Genomic DNA, 20374 nt, shown 5'->3' with positions numbered 1-20374 from the left:
AGATGAAGGCAAGCCAGGCTACATAGTGAGTTTCAGCTGGGCTACAACAGCTAGAGTCTGTCTCAAAAAAAGACCCCAAAATAAAACAAACAAAAATCCAGGTGGAAATTTTTCCATTCACTTAGTGCAAGAAGAGCTAGAGGTTCTTATGTTATTTGGTAAAATTATAATTCACATACAGAAAGCTCATGTTATCTTACTTAAGCTCAAAGTGATGACAAATAAATGCATAGAAAAAAATTCATGAAGAGAAGGATTGAGAGTCGTGATATGTTCATTATACAATCAAATTAGAAACCACAATTAAAGGACAAAATTTCTCAATTTTCCTGCTACTGGTCTTCTTTTTTTCTTCTTTTAATAGCATTCTATGCCATTTAAAAAGACAGCACACTTTGAAATAAATGATGGTAGATGGGTAAAATGATATTAGTTAACCAAGACACATTACTGTATATTTGAGGGGTAATAAAGTTATACCCCTCAAAAGTTTATTTTCCCCCAAAAGAGTCATCCAGTGTTGTACGATCCTGGCATGTAGGCACTTACTTTTCTCCCCACATTAGTGTACACACAATGCACTGTAGCAAAAATTTAATATAATGGTTATCTTACTCGCATATGAAATGCTGAGAAGTGTGCTTCTTTCAAGAGGAGGAGCCCAAGGAGACCACATGGCATGCATAGCTGGAAATGTAACACCCTGGGAGGGGTGTGGAAAATATTTCTGATGAAATACAGGGTAGTTTTGCTAATGCTTAAAATTGGGTATTTTGTTAGGAAAGAAATTCCTGGATAAGAACCAAACCAGAATCAAATTCTAGCAAGTGAGATGTCTTTACAGTGTTAAATTAGTGTCAGTGTTAAGTGAAAACACCTTAGAATGAAACACTTTCAAAATCTGGATAAAGGTTCATGGACTTGTGGACTGGTTTGGGGACTATAAGGTAAGGGAAGGGTTACAATAAATCTGAAAGAATGTCCTGGGTGATGACACACAGGGATCACTCTCAAGGTTAATTTTATTCATTCTCTTTGTTAGTGATCTGGATGAAATGGGACTATTACCACTTTGTAATTTTTAAAAATACTGAGCTAATACTTTGGGATACTGGAGGATATTAAAATTAAATCAACAGGAAAAATGGTCCTTTTAGAAAAAAATGAATTCAATGAGAGTGTTCATAGTCCTTTCCTCCTAGTGATAATGAGCTCAGTAAATGCCAATTTCTGATATGGAGAGGTAATGGAACACGGACACCAGGAGGCCCATGGACACTTGGCAGAGCAGGAGATACACAAGAGAGGAAGAGAGAATGGGTTTTGGTAGATTCACGCATCAACAAATTCACACTTCTTGGCCACTCCCTAGCTGTATAACCTTAGAAAGACTAGCCGACCATCTTTCTTTTAATTGTTTGTACATTTATTCATATGTGCATACCTTGTTTGGGCCATCTCTCCCTAGTCAACCATCTAGAACTTCAGTTTCTTCAACTGTAAAAAAAGGGATAATGTTCTCTATCTTGCCTAACTATTATAAAGATAAAAGGTAGTTAGAATTATTACTAGCAGAGCTAAAACATGCTTTAATAATTTCTGCTGATTCTTTCAGAACAAAAAGGAATGGAGAAGTACCATGGGAGGCAGAGCTGATGTACGCTATCTATCCCCTGAGTAGTAATGCAAAAAGTATGCTGTAATGTTCAATTAGTTCCATAAACAGACAGGAAGCCAAAGTATGAGAATATATTAAGGAGATTTATTACTTGTTTTAAAGTTTTTTTGTGTTTTTGTTTTTCCTTGCAGTGCTGGATATTGAACCCAGGGCCTTGTACAAGCTAGGCAACCACTCCACCATGGAGCTACAGCCCAAGGTGAGATTGGCTACTTAGATCAAAGAAAATATACTATAAATAAATATATTTTATTTAGGTAAGAAAAAGGATAACCTAGTAATAGAGATAATTTTTATTTTGTAACGAAGAAGGGTTTAGTTATTAGACTACTATAATCTTACATCATTATGTAAAGGCCTGGCACAGGTGGCTCATACCTATAATCCTAGCTATTCAGGAGGCAGAGATAAGGAGGATCATGGTTCAAAGCCAGCCCAGGCAAGTAATTCATTAGACTCTAACTTGAAAATATTCAACACAAAAAAGGGCTGGCAGAGTGGTTCAAGTGGTGCAGCATCTGCCTAGCAAGTGTGAGGTCCTGAGTTCAAACTCCAGTACCACAAAAAAATTATTGTAAAGATAAAAACAGAATTATTAGTACTAATAGAAAAATGAGATGCAAAGATGATAAGGATAAAATAACACTCTGATAAATTACACAACTTTAAACAGTACTTGGAGATTTTCAAAGTACTTTAGCAACCTTTCTCCTATATAAGCTTTATATTTATCCTGTGACTGAGTATGGGGAGGTATTTTGGTCACAATTGTTTTTCTTTTTTGGCAGTACTGGGGATCACACCTAGGGCCTTGTGTATGCTAGGCAAATGCTCTACCACAGAGCTACAGTCCCAGCATTTTTTAATTTTTATTTTGAGACAGAGTCTAATTAGCTGCCCAGGCCAGCCTTGAACTCATTATGTAGTTCAGGCAGGTCTCAACTTTTGACCCTCCCACCTTAGCCTCCCAAGTAGCTGGCAATACAGACATGCTCCACCATGCCTAGATTTAATCCCAATTTTTACAATGATGGAAATGAGGATTAGAGGTTAGCTCTTACTCAAGGTTTTACTGTTAGATACAGTGGAGCTATTACTCCAACTCTGATTTTTCTGACACTATTTCAGAGTTCTTTCCAACACGAATCATACAGTGCTACCTAACATAACCTTCATGCTCCCTGCATGCCACTATTGTGTTTAAGTTAAAGAAATGCAAGACAGCACAATAAATCTATGCCTAGGTTTCAAAGGTAGATGTTCAAAGTTACAAAGGAAAAGAAATCATTATTTAAAGATGGAGGTATACAAAAGAGAAGTGGGAGGAAAAGAAAGATAGGAATTAAGAGTTGCTTAAGTGGGGCTTAGGGTATAGTTCAGAGGTAGAATGCATATTTAGTATTCTTAAGGCCCTAGGTATGATCCCTGCATCAAAACCAAAACAAACAAAAATAATTAAAAATGATCTATAGACATCTTAGGAGAGAAAAAGAGATGAAAATTAATAATAACAATTCTTACAGCAGAAAAGTCCAGAAGAATCATAGAACTAAATTGGGATAGTTATATAAAATCATAAATGATTTGTCTCTGTAAGTTAGAGGATCAGAAACAAGAAAAGAACAAATGATAAAGAGGAAGTTCCATGAATGACAACTAATTTAAAAGTAAAATAAAGCAATTCGACAACAAACTGTGTAAAGTGTGGTAAAATCAAATGGTTTATTTTCTCATCTCCTAAAGTATGAGCTATAGTCTCCCATGGAAAGTGTTTTCTCCAATCTTGAGTGTAGCTTCTAACTTTGGGGTGCTTCCACTTAGATGAGATGAGATGGCTTTATCTCAGGTTCTTTTCTAGCTAAATGTTGTTATAACTTGTTATTCAATGGTAATTTTGGTTCATATACACACCACAGACTGATGGTTTTAAGAAGAGGAGAACAAAAATATCAGGTAAAAAGTAAAACAAGAGACAAAAACTTTACCTCTCCTAGTCCTTCCAGTGCTGTAAGTACAATGAGAGCTATGACTCCCAGATCTGCAGCAATGGGCATGAACAGGGTGAAGACAGCAGTGCTGAGGATCCCAAACCCAAGGAGCAGTTTCCCACCTACTTTGCTGGCCATATATCCTCCAGGGATCTGTGTGATGATGTAGCCATAAGAAGAAGAACAAAGTATCCATCCTCAAGTTCCTGCATTCCCAGTGATACCTTTTACCCTGTAAAATGCAGGAAGAAAAAAAATCTTTTAAGAGCTTGATTAAACAGTTCCTTTCTCTTACTGGCATGTAAGTACATATAAATGAAATGGTGAACTACGGTTGTGGATTGCAGTATATGCAAACATCTTAGTAGGTATGTGAGTCACTGCCATACAGATGTGCAGTTTTCTAGAAGTGAGTGGAAAAGAACTGAAAGTCATCAGCCAGGTGCAGTGGCTCGTGCCTATGGAAAGCAGATTATTGAGAGGATCACAGTTAGAGATCAAGCAGGGCAAAAGTTCACAAGACCCCATATCAACTCATGGATGGGCAAGGTAGTATGCATCTGTCATCCCAGCCAGGCAGGGAAGCACAAATAAGAGGGATTGTGGTGCAGGTCTGCCTGAGCATTAAACAAGACCTCATCTCAAAAACAACCAACAGAAACAAAACCTCAAACCAAAAAAGGGCTGAATGTGTGGCTCAAGTGGGAAAAACAACCAGCAGACACTGGTGGCTCACACCTGGAATCCTACCTACTCCAAGGTAGAAATCTGGAGGATCATGGTTTGAAGCCAGACCCAGGCAAATAGTTCTCGGGACCCTATGTTTAAAATACCCAACACAAAACAGGGCTGGCAGAGTGGCTCAAGTGGCAGAGTGCCTGCCTAGTAAGTGTGGGGCCCTGAGTTCAACCCTACAGTACTGCCAAAAAAAAAAAAAAATAATTGAAAGTCATAAACTTCAAAAAGGCTTGCTATTTTATGAAACTAGACTAGAGGCTAAGCTATGGTGGCTTTGTAACAGCTCTGACCAAGAACACTCAAAAAAGAACCATGGGCTTAATCTAGGAAGCTATTAAACCAAGCTTTAAAGAAAGGCCTCGGTTTAACCCTATCTCTGTCACTTACTGAGTGTGTAATGTAGGAAGAAATAAATACAATAAGGTCTGATACACAGTGAGTATTCACTTAATGTTGGATGTTAGCATGCACAAATATACATAATACCTCCCCATTTCAGACCAACCACTTGAACAAGCACATGGGACACTTTATAGCAAGGATTTAAACTCAGCCATAAACTCCATGTGAGGAGACCTGCCTTTTAACTAGCGGCAGAAGACAGTAAGATAACAATGAGGGTTTAGTGACTCATCTGAATAGCTGATATCTTAATGAATGAAGCTGTATAACTAAGTCACTATGACCAGACCCACTCCAAGATTTCTTTTTACTGCCTATATGAGGCAGATGAAGACACATGGCTAGGTCAACAAATGTACTTGCCAAAGGGAAAGATACAAAGCAAGCCACTAATTACACAGTTTGCAGTTTATTTGTGGAATTTTAGATTTCATGAACTCGTCCAGCAGAACTACCCCTGAAGGAGGTGGGCTTTAGTGATATGTAACCAAATGTGCTATTCAGCAATATTATTAATGTTACATAAGGCAAAGGAAAACATTTAAAGTATGTAACACTCCATTCTAAACAAAGGATGATCACACATTTATCAACTCCACTATAATGTGAGGCAGAACAAATGACTGAAGATTAGGTTAAGCATGTATAAATGCTGGCAAAGAATGCCTTTAGAAACTGACCAGTTTTTATTTCCCATTCTGCAGCTAAGAGTACCCAAATTCCACTGCAACTGTAACCATGCAAGTGAAGCACAATAGCAACTAATAGTCCTTAGAAAATACTCAGCAGTATTTAAAGCAATCTTATTTTCTGCTATGCCAAACAACTTTTTCCACATTCTCTGCAAGTTTAGAAGAAACTGAGGAGCTACTTTTAACAGATCAAGGTGTTTGACTGCATGTCAGCAGCTATAGTTATAAGTTACTGTTCAACCAGTTCCTGGGGAAACACAAAAAGAATGTGACTCAGAGTACACATGGAAATAAGTGTTTTAGTTTCTGCTGGATGAAGGCAGATGTTTCAGTATTTTTACTTGGAAATATTTTAGGATTAAGTAAGATTGTTTGCTTAAAAAGTACCACCTACCGTTTGATTATGAAGACGAGTGCTCTGCACACTCCTTGGAAGTTCTCTTATCCATGGAAGTTGTATTTGAATCTACCATATCCTCTAATCCAATGCTCAGATTCACACGTAATGCATAGAGAACGAAGAAACCAAAAAATGATGAAATTGCTAAGTTGTAACGCGCAGAGTAGCACACTGGAGGTGAAATAAATATTGAGAGAAACTTTAATTAGAAGAGTAAATTACCTGATGTTGTCTAAATTATGAAAAAATCATTTTTAGAAGTACACTGATAAACTGATAGTCATGAATATTTTCTGAAATAGCCTGAGATTAAGTGTATTTGAAAAGATTTACCAAAAATAATTTGTTCCCTATATCTAGTTTTGATAAAAACTTAACACCTGAGAGCCCAAACTTTAGGACAGTCCATTAAAACACGGGAGTAATAGCTTTGTCAAATTTGCTCAGAAAAATCTCTGTTCCACATTCAAAGTGAACCACTAATCCCACTCAGCTGGCAAAGACAAGGCATGAAAAAAAATAGATAAGGGAGTTTAATGGTATCACTATTCCTAAAAATCTAACTAATTATTATTGGTAAGTACTTGAGTACTTACAATGAATGGCATATATACTATTGACTATGGGAAGTAGCCATCTCACTGTAAATGTAGCACAAGAAAATAAAAAGAAAAAAAAGAAATATTGAATAGGACACAAAACTCTTGATAAATTTCTTACCTTGAAGAATATTCTCAGAGGCTAGGTTTAAATCAGAAGCCATGATAATACTTAAGGCTCTCCTAACTTAAATGTATTTAAGAATCCATAAGAAAACGTACAGAATCTATGACAGTTGCAGATCTATGACAGTTGCTCAGTAGCTATCATGCTTAAAGGGCCCAAAGGTAAATAAGTGAATATACCAGAAGGCAGAGGAAGCTGGAGGAACCAATGAAACAAGGGACATGTGAGAGGATGAGTTTGACCCAGTCTTCACTTGAATTATATGCTTACACATGGATTTTCTTTCTGTGGTCAACACTGAATGTTTGATAAATATCTGTTTAAAAGCTGGGCATGGAAGGCTCAGATGTGAGGGTCACTTGAGTCCATGAGTATGAGAACAGTTTGGGCAATACAGAGAGACCCTGTCCCTTTAAAAGAAATCTGGGCTGGAGATATAGGTCCATGGTAGAGCATTTGCCTAGCATCTGGGAGGCGGGGGTTCATTGCTCAACACCACAAACAAAACAAAATGACAACAAAACAAAGAGTAGATAAATGTTGACATATGAACATCTGGACTGGGGTAGAGCTCAGTAGTAGAGTACTTGCCTAACATGCACCAGGTCCTGGTTCAATCCCTAGCACCACAAAATAAACAAACCAAATATCCACTTATTTCACCAGGCGATGGTAAGTTAAAATTACATATGTAAAAACCCCATAAAATGCACATATGAAAACACCTATGCTCTTATTTGGTAATGACACTAACAGTTCATATAGAGCCATATGCTATTTGCGTGTGTACACTTCCCTCTGCTTCACAACTATTTCCAGTGACCTTAAACAAAAGTATATTTTTTCAGATACAAAGGTCTCGGCCCTGATTCAGATAGTCTGATTCAGATGGAAACTCAGACAATATTATAGCTGAGTATAAATTAATTCACTACAATCCCACTCATTTTCCTAAGAGCCTTCCCACACTTAACAATTGCAATCAATTTTTTTGTCTGTGCAAGTTAACAGAAAACTCTTCATTTGGTATTCTTGAATCCTTCTTTTCAGGAATAGAGCTATTAAAATTATGGTTAGATACAGATCTGTGAGAGCTGTATTTCTAATTTTTTTGGTGATACTGGGGTTTGAACTCAGGGCCTCATGCTTACTAAGCAGGCACTCTACCACTTGTGCCACTCTGACAGTCCAGAGCTCTATTTCTAAAGCTCCATTCATACTTTCTGTTATTTGAATTTATGCAAATTTGCTTTCCATTTCCATGAAATAGGCAGCTGTCCAGTTAAGGACAGTTTGGGGTCTAAAAGGCATGTTTTACAACATAGCACAGCACATTTTTTTTCTTTCTTTTCTTTTAGTGGTACTGGGGTTTGAATTCAGGGCTTCCAGCTTGCAAAGTAGGTACTCTACCACTTGAGTCACACCTCCACAGCACATTTTCTCTATCAATGCTTTGTCAGGCAATATTACATGGAAATCTTGATGGGGAAATTATAATCTTACCAAATTTGGGTAATTAAAATATGTTACTTCAAATAATTTAGAGCAAGAAAAATCCAGATTCATGCACTATATTTGCTTTGTCAAAGTAGTATTTAAAAAGCTCATTGTCTGCTTCAGTAGTGATTTTTGGTTTAAAAAGGTTATGGTTGCACATTCCTGTAATTCCAGCACTAGAGGCTAAGGAAGAAGGATCATGGTTTGGAGACTAGCTTGGGCTACATAGTGAGACCCTTCCTCCCCCCGCCCCCAAAAAAAGCTCATAGTTGCTTTGTAAAGTTTACTCAGGGGAAAAGTGTGAATGGGTGTGGGGGATGTAGACTGAGGGAGATTGCTTAGGGGACTGTTGGACCTTTCCAAAGAAAGTAGGAGATGAAGATGACTTAAATGATGGTGAAAGCAGAGGTAATGGAGAGAAGTGGGTGGAGTTGAGGTAAGTTTAAATGCAGAATTAATAGGCCTCACCTAAAGGCTAGATATGACAGTAAGTAAAAGGAAGGAATGAAGTTACTAAATTCATTACTCTAAGTAACTTTATTTTCTGCCATTCTGACTTGCACTGTCATTATTGTATTTTATTCTTTTTGCAGTTACCTTCCTTTTCTGTATGTTATTAGTTTCCCCTCAAGGGATGCTTGATTTGGACTATGGTATACTTTATCATGTGAGTACATGTGGGGCTGCAAGCTTGGGAAGTGAAAGGTGAGAAAAATGGTTTCAAATTACTAAAAAATCTGACCTGAGCCAGGCGCTTGATGGCTCATGCCTATAATCCTAGCTACTCAGGAGGCAGAGATTAGGAAGATCATAGTTAGAAGACAGCCTGAGCAAATAGTTTGTGAGATCCTATCTCAAAAAAAAAACCACAACCCATGGCTGGTGGAGTGGCTCAAGGTGAAGACCCTCAATTCAGGCCTTCATATATACATGTATAACATGAGTTTGGGATGGGAAAGACTTTTGGAGGAGGAATATTTGACTGAGTATTCCTCTATGAGCAGGAAGGAAGTTGCCAGGCAGTTCAGAGGAAGAAGAGCAACCCAAGCAAAATAGGGGCAGGGGAGCAAAGGAGAATGATGGAGGGGGTGAATGTAACTAAGATATATTGTAAGCACTTTTGTAAATGCTACAATGTACCCTCAGTACAATAATAATATGGTAATAAAGAATTGAAAAAGGAAGCATGGAAATGAGAAAGGTGGTCAGAGGGAGAGCAGGAAATCCTATAGGATCTGAGGTGGCAGTACTAGGAACTGCAGCAACTCTGAGAACTAATGCTATTGAGTGAGACAGCTGGTATGGAGTTTACTAACAAAAAATAATAGCTAATATTTGTTGAGTACTTACTATGTGCTTGGTACCAGACAAGAATTTTGCCAGTATTATGGGCATTATAAAGATGAACTGAGTTAGTAAATACTTAAAACACTGCTTAGTACATTACTTTTTCTAGATATTAGAAGTTGAGGTAGGAATCATAGTTACTTCTCATTTGTGAGAAGTTAGGATTTGTGGGGCATGAGGCTCCCAGTGAAGCAGGATTGCTAAGTGGGGAGTGGGAGCACCTGCCCTGTGTTAACTTCAAGCACTGCTCATCCATGCTACGGGAGGTGCTGAGACATCAGAGAGCTAGCACTGAGATAGATGGGATGATACAGTAGAGGGCAAGGGAATTTAGAGATTGGCAAGGAGATAAAGTGTCAGATTCTGATTCTAAACCAAGAAGAAAGTAAAATAGAGAGGGCTAATAGTTTAGGAAAATACATACTGGAATATAAAAGTTCTATGAGGCTTCTGTTCTGTGATGTTCACTGCTATGTATTCCCAGCGCCTAGAGCCGTGTCTGGTAGAACTGGTATGCTTGTGGCTTTGAATGTAAACTCTTCCTTCTACTAAAAGAAGAGTAGGGCAAGTACCCTAAACTAAAACCAGTGGAAACAAAGCACAGGATGCATGCAAGTTTCTGTATTTATAAGCCAGAAAATCACAAATAATCACAAATTCCAGCAGAGTGTGACCATGAAGAATGGGACCCTCCTTTTTCAGTACTAAGTTCTCTGAGGAATACAAACAGCAAATGGTCTGTGATGATGATGATAAAAACTAACATGTGCCAAACTCTATTCTAAGCCCTTTCTACTAGTTCATTTTAATTCTCACAATAACTTTATATTAAAGTATATTACTTTTCCTGATTTATAGATAAAGGAAGCACAGAGAGGTTAGTTGACATGTCAACACTCACACAGCTAGTTAGTGGAGTTGGGACTGAAAATTAGGCACTCAGCTCTCAGATCTATGCTGTTTTGTAAACACAAGTAATGTATTAGAACCCCTAAAGCTGACTTCTTGTATCATGAGTGAGCACATCATTGGTGCAACAGAATTTTGAACTGATACAAATAATCAATCAATAATCAAATACAAGAGATATCCCACTTATATACAAGCAAGCCTTCAACTGATGGAAACTATGATGAACGAATTTTTATGTATAGCAGGAAAAACTTTGCTTTTATTTAATACCCTCCATTTCCCATATCTAAATTAGGAAGAAAAACCTGCAGACTTACTGTTATCAGTACTGAGCCACCCTTCTCCCATTGTTTTGGTGTGCATCTTTGAATTTCCTCAGGCTCAATGAAAGCAGGTGCTTCATTGAGAGGAGTGACAGAGCTGGGTACTGAGAATTCTGTCATATCAAACTGAGAGGTATTAATTCTTAACAGTAAAGAAACATATCCTAACTTTAGCTCTGTTAATAAAAAAACACTTTTCATAATTTAAAATCATGTCCCATTACTTATGGTCAGGTAGAAGTGGAATATTTTCAAATTTGTAAAGGATCAAGTAAAAATGATAAAGCATTTTTCAAATAGAAATTTCTTTCCTTTTCTTTCTTTCTTTCTTTTTTTTTTTTGCAGTACTGTGGTTTGAACTCAGGGCTTACACCTTGAGCCACTCCACCAACCCTTTTTTTTGTGTGTTTTTTTTTTTTCAAGATAGGATCTCACAAACTATTTCTCCAGGCTGGCTTTGAACTTTGATCCTTCCAATCTCTGACTCCTGAGTAAATAAGATTACAGGTGAAGCCATTGAAACTGATGGATAGACTGCCGGAGGTCCCAAAAGGTGATAATTGGGTGGAGACATTTCTCCTTCCTAGGAATCTTCCCTTTGCACCTGAGAGACATCTCTGCCCTCGGGCAACAAAAAAGGTTATAAAAACCCAATTTTCAACCTGACTGACAGGACCACGGGTTTGCGGTTCCCCCTGCATGCCCCCATGCAGCCTTTCTCTTCTCTACAAATAAAGTCTTTCTGCCCTCTGCTGCTGGAGTCTGGCTGTGCTTTCATTTCAGAGTGTACCCAAGAACCCTGAACACCTGAAAATTCCTGTGTGTCTTCTGTGCATCATATTTGGTGATCATAGAGGGACACTTCTTCACCTGAGGTTGGTACAGGTTGCACCAAACTGGAGGGGACTGCCTAGGAAATGGTTGTGATCGTCTGGCATGCCGATGGAGTCTGTCTTATAGCAGAGCACCAACCCATCCCCCCGCCTTAGCTATGGTGGAACTCTCAAGCTGACTCACTGTCTCTCTTTCTCTCTCTCTCTCTTTCTCCTCTCTCTTTCCCTCTCTCTCTCATTAAGGAGGGTTTCTCCCTTGGGAACCTGAGGAAAAGCCCTAAGCCTTCTACAGCTGCAAGGCAGGCAACCCGAGAAATCAGAGTCCAGCTGGGGGGCTTATACCAGACTGCCAATGCTACAGGGGCACAGCTAAAACCTCAGTGCACCCAGGCTTTTTTCCTCTTAACTCTTGGCTCCCTCCCTCCTTAAACTCTCTCCCTTTCAAGATCTGACCTGCTTATGAAAATGTCTGAAAACAGCTGGTAGAAAGGAAAGTTTCTCTTCAAGGTATAAGGGTGCTCTGACCTGGGCAACTCCCCGGTGACACCTGAAGGCTGAAGATTCAACTTCCTGACCCACCCTGAGGCTCCAAAGGTGGCTAAGTATCGGAACCCCTCCAGCCATGTCTGGGGCAAACAGACAATCTGATCTCTACACTTTCTTCACGGTTCCCATGCCCAAGTTTGGAGGTCACCCCTCGCTTCCAGTGCTCCAGTATTGCCTCTGCCAGGATTGACCTAGATAGCAGTGATGACCAATAATCCCTGATGGTTGAGCCTGGAAACTCTCCTTCACCCAATCCTCAGCTTCTTCTTCCTCTTCCCTTTTAGATCAGGATGAGTGGTCTCCCCACTTTGACCTAAATAGCAGTGGGCTTCCGTCTTCAGCTGAGTCCGGGAGAGATCCCTACATCCCCCATGACAGACACCAGAAAGTGCTGCTCTCTAACTTGGGCTTATCTGGCTAAGCAGGTTCCATAGTCTGCCCTGGGGCGGGGGGGGAACCAGTTAAAGGGATAGAGACCTCAAAGGTCTTCTATGATTTTTGTCCCTTACTACAGGAAAACACAAAACAATGCCTTCAGATGCTTCCTCTCTTTTCATAGAAAATATATATGTCTCATAGGATATATAGAGGGACAAAGTCTACCTCTTCAGGAGTCCCCGTCCATGCCTCTGCAGGGGTCCTCTCTCTGGCCATGTAAGCCCTCTTGGTTACTTTGATAAGAGTTGTTTTAGAATTAAAAGCCTTCAGCTGGTAGAGGAGAACCACGTACCTGGGTCACAAGGCAAACAGGCAAGTCAAAATGAATAGATAAAAAATTGATCAGAGGGCACTCTGGTGGGGTGGTTGCAGCCGGACTTACCTGTCTTCCCCATGACCTTAGCCACAGGTGGCAGGGGCAGGAAAGCAAGGGAGAGAGGGACACCGTCTCCCATGTAGAGTTTCTCCTCACCTGAGGACGCCTAGGTAAAAGGAGAAAACCTCTGTTAATGTGATCAATTTTCCCTAGCTTCCCTTTTTAGATGGGGAATCAGGCTTAAAGGATCCTGGAAGGATTCCTCCTTGCCTGCTTACTAAAACACTGGAAAGACCTTCATCCAGAAAGTCTTCAGCCAAAACAACTCAAGTTTTTCTGAACACAGGCCTGGCCACAGTATCCTCTGGGAGATGGGGAAAGATGGCCAGAAGGAGGGAGATTAATTATAATACTAGTCTTCAATTAGATATGTTCTGTAAAAAGGAGGGAAAGTGGACTCAAGTCCCATATATTCAACTTTTCTTTCACCTAAGAGACCACCCAAAATGGCTGAGCAAATGCAGGCTGGATACCTAGACCATGGTGACCCTTTCCAAAAAGCCCCCAAACTTTCTTGAGGAACCAGAACCAAAAAAACCCATCTAATGCCCAAGGGCCCCCAATAATGACATTCTTCTCTGGAGGAACAGCCAGTACTAGATCAGGCAGCTACAGCTGGGGATGATTATCACTTATATAAATGTAGCCCTGTAGCCCTATCTCAGACTGGGCCCTCACAGGAGGAGGAGGGGGAGGGAGAAGAAAGACAAAGACATTGGATACCTAAAAGGGAACCCTGATTCCCAGTTCCAACAGGAGATCAGGCAGTACCTAGGTATGATCCTAAGTGGGACCCTGAAAAGGACAAGGATGAATGGAGCTGTAATCATTTCATCCACTGCATTCTTGGGGAACTAAGAGAGCCAAGGTAAAACCCCTTAATTACTCCCAAGTCACAGCTGTGCAGCAAGGACCCGTAGAAACCCCATAGCTTTCCTACAGAGACTTAAGGATGTTTACAAGAGCATATCAACATTGTATCAGAGTCACAGGAAGAGGAAATCATCCTAAAAGATAAATTTCTAACACAGCCCCAGATATCCATAGAAAGCTTCAACTGGAGCCAGCATTTCAGCTATTCCTTTCTCTCCTGACCCAGGTCCTCCAAGAAAATTACTGTTTGAGGCCTATCAGGCCAGCTCCTAGAGCATTATTTCACTAAACCTCTAGCCTGCTCCTGGGGAGATTTCCACTGCTGTCATTCCTTTTAAATTGTCTCAGAAATCCCTACTCCTCTGCTAGGGCAAGACCTTCTAACTTGGGGGTGTAGCTCCTTTTATCCCCAGGAGAGTACTTTTGGTTGCCCCGATAGAGGAACAGGAGACCCCCCCCCACAGTGTGGACAGACAGACATACGGTGGGATGGGCACGAACAGTGTTCCCAGTCCTAATTCATCTGAAGGATCCCTCTTGGTTTCCCCATCAAAAACAATACCCTTTAAGACCAGAAGTTAAGGAGGGACTAATTCCCATAATCAAAGACTTAAAAAGATGGGGCCTGCAAGTAGAATGCTTCAGCCCATACAATACTCCTATTCTTGGTTTCAGGAAGGGACATAACAAATGGAGGCTAGTCCAAGATCTCTGCCTGATCAACAAAGCAGTAGTGCCTCTCCACCCTGTAGTTCCAAATCCCTATACACTTTTAGCCCAAATACCTCCAGGTACTGCTTACTACTCTGTCCTGGACTTAAAGGACACCTTCTTTTGCATTCCCTTACATCCTAAAAGTCAATCTATCTTTGCCTTTGAGGACCCCTCAGGAAAGTCTGGACAGGTCACCTGGACTGTCCTCCCCCAGAGATTCAGAGACAGCCCCCACCTCTTTGGGTTGGCTCTAACCCAAGACTTGGCAGAGTGGCAATATCCACAAGCTCCTCTGCTACAATATGTAGATGACCTCCTCCTCTGTGAATTGACTGAGCCTGTCACTTCACGAGCCACTGAATCCTTACTAAACTTCCTAGCAGACAGAGAATAAATAATCTCTAAAGAAAAAGCCCAATTGGGTCAGTACAGGGTTACATATTTAGGTCTTTATATCAAATCCCTAAGGAAACAAAAAAGGATCCCCCCGGCCCTTTATTATTTGGGATGACAAATAAGAAAATACATTCCACCAGTTAAAAAAGGCCTTTATGACAGCTCCAGCCCTGGGTCTCCCGGTTCAGGAGAAGTTTCAATTATATGTCTATGAAAAGGAAGGACTGACCCTGGGAGTGGTGACTCAGCTCCGGGACATCACTCCCCAGCCAGTGGGCTACTTAAGCAAAGAATCAGATCAGATAGCCAAGGGATGGCCAGGATGTCTTCCAGCAGTTGCTACAGTTAGCCTTCTCGTGCCTAAAGATGAAAAACTGATGCTAAGCCAGCTCCTGCCACTTTACACCCCACATGACCTAGTGAGAATTTTAAACTCAAAAGGGAAGTTACTCTAATAGTTTTCAGCATGGATTGCAGCTGTAGCTGGAATCAGCTATGGGGTGACTGTGAATCATGTAACTGTAAAAAAACCTAATCAAAGTAGTAGAGAGCACCTCAGACCAGGTACGCCTTGACATTAAGGACATATGAAGGTCTTTATTGTCTCTTGCCTGGTCCTAGATTTTGTTTTGGCTAAACAAGACCAATATGCTATTGCCAATACCTCCTATTGCACATAAATAAACACTTTAGGCATCCTAGAGGAACCTGCAGACTACATTCTCCAACAGGCTAAGTGGCTGCGAGAACAGTCTCTCAAAACTCAGGATTCTACATAGGTATGGAACCAAATAAAATCCTGGCTCCCCTCCAGGATTGGTTCCTACCTGTTCTGGGGCCTATAGTTGCCATTATTCTCTTGCTTGTGTTTGGGCCTTGCATTTTAAACTTATGTGAACAAGTTTCTTGCCTCTCGCCTAGAATCCATCAAACTACAGATGCTCCTGATGAACATGAAAATGACCTACTATCTCGGTCCCCTTGATAACCCTTCTCATGGTCAGCCCTGATGCTGCGGGCCCCTTCATCGCCCCCTGTCAGCAGGAAGCAGTCACTGAATAGACTTATCCCTGTCCCTAAGAGCAGTTAGGGTGATCACTGAGAGAGGGGAATTAAAGGACTAACTGCAGGAGGTCCTAAAAGGTGGTAATTGGTCAAGGAGACACCTCTCCTTCCCAGGAAACTTGTTTGTTTGCACCTGACACACATCTCAGTCCTCAGGCAATAAAAAAGGCTATAAAAACCCAATCCCCAAGCTGACCCACAGGATCACCAGTTTCTGGGTCCCCCTTCATGCCCCCATGAAGCCTTTCTCTTCTCTATGAATAAAATCTTTCCGACCTCTGCTGCTTTCATTCTCAGAATGGACCCAAGAACCCTGAAATTCCTGCCTGTCTTCTGTGCATCAGAACCTGGATCTCAAGTAGAAATTTCTTGAATGTAACATACATGTAGCACTATGTGTCCAGGAAGGAGGTTAGGACTAAAATCCAAGGGACCTTGGAGTCTAGTCTCTACCACTGTGTGCAAGCTTCTGCAACTGACTAAGCCTATTTGGCCCTCACTGCTGGCATAAAAATGACACTATGCTAAGTGGGAGCCTTGGGTCTTTTTACAGCTATAAAATTTTATGGTTAGGACATTTCCTCGGCCTTTCTCTTCAGAAAAAGAAAACAATATGCTTAGGCACAGATAAGGTACAGCTGATTTCCTACTGGCATGTTCCAGAAACACACACACCCCTAAATATGTTTTGTTTTGGAGACAGTGTCTCACTATGTAGCCTAGGCTGGCTTGGAACTCATCCTCCTGCCTCAAGCCTCATAAATGCTGGGATTACATGCCTGGCTTCTTTTCTTTCAACTTTATCAAAGTATAATGAAAGTGACTAATGTTTAATCCAATCAAGATCAGGATGTAAAACTTTCATATCATCCCCCAAAGTACCTCAGTGCTTTTTTGTAGATTCCCTCCTGCCCACAGCTTCTAGGCAATCACTGATTTGCACTATGTTATTACATATTAGTTTTACTTGTCCTAAAACTCCATATCGATGAGATCACATACTAAAATGGTGACTTCTTTTGCTCAGCATGTTTTTGAAGTGTATTCATGTTATGTGGATCAGTTTTTTGTCCCTTTCTATTACTGAGTAGTATTGCATTCTACGGATACACAATTTGTTTATCCATTCACCAACCAACTAAGTTGTAGTTATTTCAGCTCTTTGTCAGCACTGATTTGAATTTTAGCCATTCTAGGAGTATATAATGGCCCACTGTGGTTTCAATATGCATTTTCTGACAATGAATGATGTTTGACATTTGAGCTAAATTTTGACCACATATGTATTCCAATTGCAACTGAGTACAGTAGTCTCTATTAACGCATTTGGACTATTTTACAAAGTAAGATTATATCAGTGTCTGTCTGTCCCTTGTCCTTCCCTCTCCCACGGTAATGGGCTTTGAAACCAGGGTCTCACCCTTGCTAGGCAGGCACTCTACCACTTCAGTCACTTGGCCAACTAATTTTAACAGCATAAGCCACATCAGTTTATGGAACTAAGATTTTTGGATAAAATGTTACTTTGATATAATATTTCTCTTCAACCTTGACTAAAATAAGCTCTCACATGCCAGATGGAAAAATAATGTTGCCACATCTACTGCCACCGTCTGGTAATGTTAAAAACAAATAAAAAGGAGAGACCTTGGTCAACAAAAGTTCTATTTCCAATTTAATTATTTGTCATGCACGCCTTTGATACTATGGAATGCATGCAATCAAATTTGCTCTTTAGGTTTTTTTTTATTATTACTTTTTAAGAAGCTACATTACAAAAGTATCAAATAGCAAATCCTGTAGTTTCTCTAGATTCTGGGATGATACTTTTTGAAGTACTTCCCTTTCAATTTGTTACAACTTTGGCCAATTACCATAGAGCTCGATAAATACCCTATGTTGACGATAACCGAACTGTTTCCTAATAGAAATCGTACACGGAAAAACCCTGAAAAGTCTGCGATCTTTTGTGTCTTTCAGCACAATGGCAGATGTTCGCTGGGTTATGCAATGACTACTCCGCACACCCACAAATGTTGACCCTATGCTTTTTCATCTGTCCTCCCCGCCCGGGAGCCACCAGATCACATGCTTGCTGATGTGCAGCTGCGGAAACCTGGCGGTCGCAGGGAAGGGAGCCAGAGGCTCTGTCTGGCCTCGGCTCATTGATTTGCAGGTCCCTCCCAGGTGGTTCTTCCCTGGGTGGGCACTACCGCGGGCGGGCCCCGTGGGGCTGCACCTGCACCTGCACCTGCCGGGGTTCCGCCCGAGGGCGTCCCTGCACCGGACAGGCCGGTCGGGCTGGTCCCTGAATGGGCTTCCCCTCCGCTGAGCCCCCTTGCGCCTGACAGCTCCTGCCGGCCCGCCAGGATGTCGGTACCCTGGATGGGACACACCTGCGCCGGTACCACCGCCCGTCCCGGGAGTGTCGCCGGCCCACCGCCCCTCGATTGTCCCGCCGCTCACCGGCTTCGGCTTCCAGGCGCCGTGCAGGAGCGGGGTGCTGTCCGTGTTCTCGTCCTCATCATTCACAGCCGGACCCCGAGCCGTGGGCCTCACGATGCCTGCCACAGCTGAGGTGCTGGCGACTCTGCAAGGAGGAGCGCTCGGGCCCACAGCCCAGGCCCTGGGGCCGCGCTGGCCCGGAGGGGCCGGGGCGCGGGCGTTGGCCCCGCCCCCGCCCCGTCTTGTCACCGAGGCCCGGCCCAGAGCCGGCCTTGCCTACTGCGTCCCCCACCATCTTAGGTTCCGGCAGCGCCGGCCTAGGTCTGGGCGGGGAAAGCAAGGTTCCGGAGTTCCGGTCTGGTGGGCGGGGCCGGCGTGGCCGCGGGTGCTCTTGGGAACGTCCCGCCGCCGACCGTCGTAAAGCGCGAGGCCGCGCTGGAGGAGCCGGGTGACTCGAAGCCTGGGTCTTGCACGGCGATTCGAGTCTCTAAGTAAGACTAGGGAAGTGGTGCGCGCTTGACGCTCAGTTGTCAGTCGCCAAATTGATGGGAATATTAGCAACCTTTGTGCCGTTTACCCCGTGACTGCAGGTCTTTCCTAAAATAGCTTTTGAGGTAGAACAACTGCAAATGGAAATAATAGAGTCCAGTGAAATGGCTGATTCTCTAGGGGAAAACAGCCCGATATAGGGGTGGCCCGTGGTTCAGCCTGTCTAATCCTCTGATGTGTGCGTTTCCTTGCAGATCTAGTTCCCTCAGATTCTCCTAGTTGCTGACTCTAAGAAAGAGGAACTAGGAAACACGAACCAGTGGCCGTGGCAGGGCAGGCCTGGAGCTGTTTGGGCAATAAAGGTCATCTCTGTGGAGACAGACGGAAAAGGTAAGATGTGGTAGCTGCCATCCGGGAAGGTTGCAAGCAATAATTCAGTAAGCCAGGTAAGAGGATTGGTGAGGTCCAGGTGGGAGGCCTTCTGCGGGCATCCCTAAACTTCCTGATCAAATTAAAACATGAAAGATCTGGCGACTAAAATTGCCAGGTGGATTTCAAACTCTGAGGATTGTAGAGATGTGCCACTCATACTCGAATATGTACACAGTCACGGAGCGGATACTTTTAAAATGTGCATTTTGAGCCGGGCCCTGGTGGCTCACTCTTGTAATCCTAGCTACTCAGGAGGCAGAGATCAGGAAGATCGTGGTTCGAAGTCAGCTGGGGAAAATAGTGCCAGATACTCTATCAAAAAAACCCATCATAAAAAAGGGCTCCTGGAGTGGTTCAGGGTGTAGGCCCTGAATTCAAGTAACAGTATAGAAAAAGAAAAAAAGTGCATTCTGATTCGGCAGGCCTGGTGTGGAATTTTATGCGTCAACACTGAGGGGTCAGGTTAATTCATAATCTGTAAAGCTAATTGCCCTCTATAATGACTAGAACAAAAATACCAGCCTCCCTACAGTCCCTTTTTCCCCTAAGTAAAGTGGGGATTCTCTATAGCAGACTGAATTCAGATTTCATTCACACCCTTGTACCCTCCACTTCCACCATCCTTCTCCTGGGTTTGGGGACTGTAGAAGCAATACCATATTCATACCCCTCTCTCTATTTCCCTCTCCTCCCCCCACCCCGCCCCATTGGTTCTGTTTGTCTGAGAACCCCAACACATCTGAGGTGGGTGTGACACTCTGGGTTGCTAACCATCTTCCAGATGACCACACTGAATAGTAAGGTTATAAAGGACTTGGCCAAGGGAATAAAGATTCCAACAGTCTTGAAAGATTTCAAAGTAAAGCAAGTCTCTTTTTAAAAAAACTTGTTAATTTTTAATTTTATTTTTACTTTTTGGCAGTACTAAGGTTTGAACCCAGGGCCTTCCACTTGCGAGACAGGCCCTCTACCACTTGAGTCATGCACCAGAACCTTAGTACAATTTTTATTTGAGAAATTTTAGGTTTGCAGAAAAGGTTCAAAGTCAGTACAGTGAGTTTTCT

At 41.9% G+C, this 20374-nt stretch overlaps 1 pseudogene; it reads right to left on the bottom strand.

Moving 5' to 3' along the window:
* LOC141421411 (sialin-like) overlaps positions 1-18545 on the bottom strand; it is a 34769-nt pseudogene extending 16224 nt beyond the window's left edge.
* Between the last annotated feature and the right edge of the window lie 1829 nt (positions 18546-20374).

Source organism: Castor canadensis, chromosome 3, assembly GCF_047511655.1.
Source record: "Castor canadensis chromosome 3, mCasCan1.hap1v2, whole genome shotgun sequence".
Lineage (NCBI taxonomy): Eukaryota > Metazoa > Chordata > Mammalia > Rodentia > Castoridae > Castor > Castor canadensis.
The sequence above is the reverse complement of the archived record's forward strand: the minus strand, read 5'-3'. Positions and strand labels throughout refer to the sequence as shown.